The following is a 7595-nucleotide window of genomic DNA, read 5'->3' as shown; positions in this document are numbered from 1 at the left end:
CCTCGCCTAGTGCTGAGGACTTCACCCACCTACCCTCACAAAAGGAGATGGAAATAAACGGGCCCTAAAGGGGACAACTACCACTGCCTGGACCCTAAACCCCTCTTTTCTGAAACACCCATCATGACACCAAATGAACAAACCCTGTGGCTACTGGTGAGGTGAAGCCAAAAGGAAGTAAGAGGGGAAGGATTCTGAAGGAAATGAAGCGCCCACCACGGGCTCCATACGCCTGTCGCGATGAACCCAGCAGAGCTGGCAAGCCAAGCTCGGGGTCGCGGTCACGGTGGATTGGCCGGGTGGTAGCTATTGGCACGGACAGGCGGGATTAGCGGCTTTGGAGTCTGAGAAGTACCCAGGCGTAGTGATTTAATAAAGATGGTTTATTTTACTCACGCTTTGAAGCGGAGGCACACAGTTGCTTCTTCAGTTACAGTGATAACGTACAGACAACAAAGGGGTCTGTTGGCCCACGAGGTTCAGTCCGAAGACCTAGTCCCAGGGCTGGTCAACAGCTCATAAATGGGTATAACATAAAACAAACTGTAACGCGTAGGTGACGAGTCGCGTGACGCCAGTCCACAGCAGTGGACAATCGGGTGGTCGAATACAAGAAGCCGGGGTCGGTAGCCAGGAGGTGATGCAGCGAAGACGTCAGTTGGAGGGATAAGCAGAGTCGTAGTTAGTGAAGGAAGCCAAGGTCGATGATCCAGAGCCGGGTTAAACAAAGTCCAAAGGGTGATCCGAAATCGTAAGCCGTTAGTCAGTTCAAAAGGTAAATCAGGAGGCAGATAAACGTAGTCAAAAACCGCAATGGTAACGAGTGATTCGAAATACTAAGCGAAGGAGGCAAAGGAGGAGATCAATAGGCCCTAAAGCCTGACTCAGAGAGCAGTCCCTGCAGCAGCAGCCTCTGTCTCTAGTCCACGCGATCTCCACACACACCACACCGAGGGAGGGGCTTACAGAACTTTTATATCAATTTGGTAGCCAATCAACGTGCTCTCCGCAGAGAAATTTCTAGTCTGATTACCTCATGTCAGGTTCTGACTGAACATGCTCTCAGTCAGGAGCTGACACAATCTGAGCATGCATCTCTGGGGAAAGTAGGTCAACAATGATTGACAGCTCCGCAGGTCACCCAGGGGGCAAGGGCTGGGTGAGCCTTGGAAATTTCCACTCACAGCTTCAAACTGCGCATGTCAGTTTAACCTCTTCTGTACTGGCAGCACATACTTAAAAATTTCCATGACAACACCCTTAGCACCCTTGATGCCCTAAGCCTTGGGCATCCTATGGGTCGGGACCCGTGCCTTTGCCCCAGCCAGGTTCCCTCTTTTTCCCTCTCCGGACCCACCTCCACTCGGGGCTACTGCCCCCATTGCCTGTAGTTAGGCTTGTCCACCAGTTCTCCCCGGGGTTACGATGGGCCCCTCCGCCCGCTCCTTCAGGTCTCACCAGGCTTCTCTGGCTTGGGGTCCCCCACTGCTCCTGCTGCTGCCATTGTAGCTACCACAGCTGGCTTTCCTGACGGCTTCCTTGCTGGCATCCTCAACCCCACCGATCCTCAGCTCAGGGATCTCCTGCCGTTCCCGCTACTCCTGATGCGGCGGCCCTGCTGCTGCTGCCTCTGCCAGCCACTCTGCTGGCATCCTTAGTCCCCGTCAGTCTCCCCTGGGTCAGGGATCCCCTGCTGCTTCTGTAGCGGCCACAGTCGCGTCTGTAGTTGCCGCTCTTGCCGCTGCTGCTGGTGCCGGTGCCATCTGCTGCGGCTGGTCCCCTCCTGGCCAGTGGGTTCCTGCCAGGTCTCCAGCCCTCAGAAGCCTTCCTGCGCTTTCATGGTTCCCTTTAATCTCTGCCGGGTGGCATCTCCTCATGACGTCACCCGGTCCCAAGTGTATATGGGCGTGACTTACAAACCGAGCAGGCGGTTTCTCACCCCAAGCTTCCTCACTGCTTCTGGCCCCTGGAACAGGTAAGTCATTATCTTTTTCTTTCTTTTCTCCAGTTGGGGTTTTGCCTCCGGGCAAGGCTTCCCCTCTTCCCGGTCTTGTGCCCCTGGCACAATCCTTATAGGCTCAGCAGTGCTATGCTGGCTAGCACTATGGATGAAAGGGATTTGGGGGTCATGACTGACCACAAGATGAACATGAGCCTTCAATGTGATACTGCTGCTAGTAAAGCAAGCAAAATGATTGCTTGCATCCACAGATGCTTCTCAAGTAAATCCCAGGACATCATCCTCCCATTGTACTTGGCCTTGTTGAGGCCGCAGCTGGAGTACTGCATCCAGTTTTAGGCTCCACAATTCAAAAAGGATTTGGAGAAGCTTGAGAGGGTGCAGAGGAGAGCCACATGCATGATCAGAGGTCAGGAAAGCAGACCTTATGAAGACAGGCTGAGAGCCATGGGACTCTTCAGCTTGGAAAGCACAGGCTTGGGTGATCTGGTGGCCACCTATAAGTTCATCAGGGTGCTTACCAAGATCTGTGGGAATGTCTGTTTACAATGCTAATTCACTACCATGCAGTAGCATCACCTAAAAGACGTTTGCCAGTGCTACCATGCAGTAACTCCAATGTGCATTTAGTTAGTATTTGCTAATACAAGTACAGAGCGCCCCAAGAGATGACAAGGTCAAATGGTCACAAACTCCTTCATGACCATTTTAGGCTGGACATAAGGAAGAACATATTTAGTGTCCGAGCCTCCAAGATTTGAAATAGATTGCCACCGGAGGTGGTTCAAGCACCTACTCTGGGCACCATCAAAAGACAACTGGATGTTTATCTTGCTGGGATCCTATAATCGCTGCTGACTTCCTGCCCCTGGGGCAGGGGGCTAGACTCGATGATCTTCCAAGGTCTCTTCCAGCCCAAATGTCTATGAAATCTATGAGATAGATGAAAACTCATCTATTTCCCTGGATTGTTTACCTTTCAATAGAAAATTAAACGTTTTGCTTATTCCATTACATTGATTTGTTGATACCTTGTCCTGAACTAGGGTTATCGATAAATTCTTTCAAAGTTACATTTGGAATTGGAACAGCAGGTCACAGTTTAAAATAATAAGAAGAAGGGAGCTGGCTTAACAAGCATTTGAGAAATTAATCTTATTCTTAACTCACCAGTTCATTCTTGCATGAGTTAGCTACTCTGTGTAGCTATGCATACAAAGAATTTTTGAAGTCTGTATGCATTTGCATTATAGTCTTCCAACCATCCTGAAAGGGTCTAGTCACTATTCTTTATCTGCTCCTTTACCCTATAGCTTCCTTTCATGTTAGAGAATCATTATGTTTCTAAGACTAGGCAGTTGTCTTTACAATGCCTTGATGTGTGCAATGACTATTTCATGCTTGAATTCTTAACTTCAGAAGAACTGACAGGGACTATATTGTCCACAACACATAGAAACTTTACTCTTGAGGTCAAGTCTAGTCCAAGTAGGTCTTGGCTGACAGTCACTACTGTTCAGGGGCATGATTCTGCATCCCTTACTCCTATTTCTGTACCCAAGTACCTTATTGACTTAGATTTACCTCCTCCTTCACAGGGAGATTTCTCTATGCTTTTCTGTTGGTCAGGGAGATGTTTCCCTGAGAAGGCTGTGGGACACTGCCTCAAAGTTGGTTCATTCTCAGGGATTCATGCAAGTGTTCAGAGATCCAAAGTAGCCCAAGGTCTCACTCTGCAGAGACCCCATGCTTCCACACTTTCTCTGCCCCCTGGTAAAGGACAGAGTTACAATGCCTCTTCCCCTTGTTCCCCCACTCCAGTTCCCTGGCAGTATAGATAATTGTGCTACAAGGACCTCCCTTTTTCAGCTGATCTGAAGAGCATCAAGTAGCATCTCTACTAAAAAGTGTATGTATGAAATGGCTTAACCTACCTCTGCACGCCACTCCTCTGATTCTGCTGCAGCTTTATGAAGCACTAATCCTGTCCCAGATGAGACTTGCCCACTATGATATATACCTAGCTGCAGTGACCAGAGGGCTATTCATTATAGAATCAGAGGGTGCATCTACACAAGCCACTACAGCAAAGTTGTTAGCAAGCATTTCTTTAGTACTTGTATTAGCAAATACTAACTAAATGCACATTGGAGTTACTGCATGGTAGCACTGGCAAACGTCTTTTAGGTGATGCTACTGCATGGTAGTGAATTAGCACTGTCTGTGTTGTGCCATGCTACTGAGTCGTAGGCCTGTGCAAAGCAGCTAATATTTGCTTCAGATATGGACTCAGCTGACATGGGGGACAGTGATTCAATTCGGTAGTTCGAATCACTGTCCCAAATTGATTCGGCCAAATCTGATTCAGAGAGTCAGTCACTGCCAAATCAGACGAATCTCCGAATCACACAGGCCCCCATCCCCCACCCACTCTCCCAGCCCTATCAATGACTGCCCCACCTGGCCCCAGTGTCCCAGCTCTTTAAAAAAAAATCCCCCACTCACCAGCTTCGGCCAGCTGACTACCCCATGCTGCATGGGAGCCTCTGCCACAAGCCCCCAGAAGTCCCAATGGCTGCTGCAGCTGCTGGTGAGTGCAGGGCTTTAATTTTTTCTTAAGAACTGGGAGCTGGGGCTGGGTGTGGCAGCCATGGTGGGGGGCTGGAAGAGTGGATAGGGGATGGGGTTTCATGGCAAAGCCCCCCATGCAGCACAGGGAAGTAGAAGGGGAAGCAGGGATTGTCCCCCCACTGGGCAGTAGCTGGGGAGTGAGGGCTATTTTTTTTTTAAGAACCAGGAGATGGGGCCAGGCAGGACAGCCATTGATGTGGCTGGGAGAGCAGATGGGGGGCACTGAAGGAGACTGGGGGAGCAGCCAGGGGATGGGACCAGGCAGCAGCAGCACGCTGTCATCCCGTGTGCAGATCCGGGGGTCATGCCCCTGGGAGGGCCTCAGGGCTGTCCATGGGATAACAGCAGGCTGCCACTGCCATTGGGACTGGCACTAAAGCCAAGCAAGCCCAGCTTCAAAACTCAAAATGTTTTGAAACTTTTGAAATGTTTTGAGTGCCCTTTTTCATTTCGAAGCTATTTTGAAGCCTTTTGTTTTGTTTCAATTTTGCTGTTTCAAGCTCAAAACACATCAAAATAGCTTTGAAACGAAACACCTGGTGAAATTTTGCACATCCCTAATATTAGGTGCTTCCCATAGGCGAGGGACAGAAGTTAGACATAAACTGGCTTAAGTTACTTGAAACTGGTTTAAACTTGTAACAGAACAGAAGTTCAGTGAATATAAACCAGTTTCAAAATGGCCAAAACTGGTTTAATATAAACTTGGTTGAATGTAGTCAGAATTAACTGACTGGTTGAAGTTAAATTACAGCCTCCTAGCATCCCCTAGCATCCCAGGATGCTTTTCAGCCCTGTCCTGGGCTGGGCTGTGCTGTCTGCTCCAGCAGAGTAGGGCTGGCCCCACTCTTCTGCTGCCTAGCTGGAGCAGTGAGGGCTGGGTGAAAAGCGGGTGGGGGTGAAAAACCCAACTGGGGACTGCAGCCAGGTCTGCGTGCTGGGGATGGAGCAGCCCCTCCCAGACTTTTCCCCACTGGAGTGGAGGTGGCAGGACCTTGGGCTGGCAATCTCAGGAAGAGTGGAGGGAGGAGAGTTTAAACCCCTTCCATGGTCCATGGGACCCCAACTAGGGTCTGTGTGGGGGGGACTGCCCAGCTTCTGCCCCCCACTCTCCACTTGAGCACAGAACAGGGGGCATGGCCAGGCCCTGGCATGCGGCCAGCAGGCTGCTGTGGGCCAGGGCAGTTTAAACCTTTTCCCTAGCCCCAGACCCCAGCCTGGGTCTCAGGGGGGGAGGGTTGAAGCCCCCATCATGCTTCTGTGTCTCCCCAGCCCCCCAATCTTTGCTCAAGTGGGGAGAGAGGCATAGGAAGTGGAAGACCAAGGCTAAGAGGCTTATCTCCCTGCAAAATGTGGCTCCACTGCTGCAGCACCACCACTATGGCCTGCCACAGCAGCACTGTACCCAGCACCCCCAGTGCACGCCGTCCCAGCAACAGTGAGGGAGGGTGGCTCGACACTGCCCTGGACCACCCCGACACCCCCAAATCCTCAAATAATATTTTATCCTGCCAGCACGGGGGAGAGGGCAGCCCCTGCCAGGCCCCTGTCTCCCCCTGACAGGCAGACCTGGGCTGGGGCCTCATGTGGGCCAGGGAGGGGATTTAAATCCCCACCCTCCAGTATTTGGTCGCAGGCCAGGGCATGGCCATGCTGTCCCATCCAGCAGGATGTGGAGGGGCAAAATCCTGGCAGAGGCTGCCCTCTCTACCTTGAGCAGGGTGGCAGAAGCCTGGCAGAGGCAGCCCCCGTGCCTGTCTGGTGTCCTGAGCAGGCCTGAGAAGGGGTTTAAATCCCTCTTCCCCCAATCCCCCATCATACTGGCCTGGAGCTGGAGTGTAGCTACACCCCCCCCACACACACCCCTTGAGCAGCGAAGGGGAAGAAGGCTGGCCAAAACAGCGTCAAAACTCTGAAACAGATTTGGCTGAATCAAAATGGAAGCGTTATCCAAAACACCAAAACAAATCACTGTCCTCCGAAATGGCCGAATCTGAAACTGAATGAAATATAGTAAATTTGCACAGCGCTAGTGGTTAGCTATGTTAGTCTGAAGTCAGGTGGAAGGGAGGGCAGAGTGGCTCCTTAGAGGCTAACTGGTTGAAAGGGAGTAATTAATAATCAAGTAGAGAAAGAAGCACCTGGGCCTATGAGGGCAAATTAATAAACCATAGTTTAATATGGTTTATACTTTTCCAGATATTAATTTTTCTGTTCATAAATTGTTCACATAACCTAAAAGATTTTTCTTATTGAGATGTATGTTAACCACAGTTAACTATTAACATAATGGGCCAGGCCCTTAGCTGGTATAAATGGATATAATTCCAGAGAAGTCAAGAGAGTTATGTCAACATATATCAGCAGAGAAGCTGACCTGGCTTTCAGAGGTGCCAAGCTTCTTCCACATACCTTGAAGTCCCTGGTGCATATAAAATCCCCATTACTTTTAGGAAATGAAAGACAGGCCATTTTTCAAAGTCATTTTCATGACTGTCACACTCCATCCATTGTCCTCAATGGGATTTGTTGAGCACTGAGCGATTTTGAAAATCTGCCCACTCCATTTTGGTGCCCTAAAATGGGTCCCAAAGCTCTTGAGAAAATCTGGCCCTCATTGTATTAAGTTGACAGGCTTCTTTTCTAGTTACACGTTGGATTTGTTTTGCCATCCCATCATCATAGGACAATGCTGTATGTGGTGGTGTATTTATTTTTCAGGTTAGGTAGTTTCATGAACTGGAAATTTAACTTTGAAGAAATAATGTGAAAAAAGATAATCTTAAATCTACCAACTTTAAAGTGAAAAGGGAAAAAAAATTCAGTTCACATGATTAACTGTCATAAGCACGGTACATACCATCAGAAGTGCCAAAGCTCAGCTTGAAAGGTTTTAAATGTTTCAAGCTGTGCAAGCATGCGTTTCTTCAAACAGGCAGAACTGATTATGATGATCACAGGAGAAACCTTAGTTAAACAGAGGATGTGCAATTTTTGTAAATCG

Source organism: Crocodylus siamensis, chromosome 1, assembly GCF_052110815.1.
Source record: "Crocodylus siamensis isolate JL-2025a chromosome 1, ASM5211081v1, whole genome shotgun sequence".
In the NCBI taxonomy this organism is placed as follows: Eukaryota; Metazoa; Chordata; order Crocodylia; family Crocodylidae; genus Crocodylus; species Crocodylus siamensis.
Note: the sequence above shows the minus strand (reverse complement) of the source record.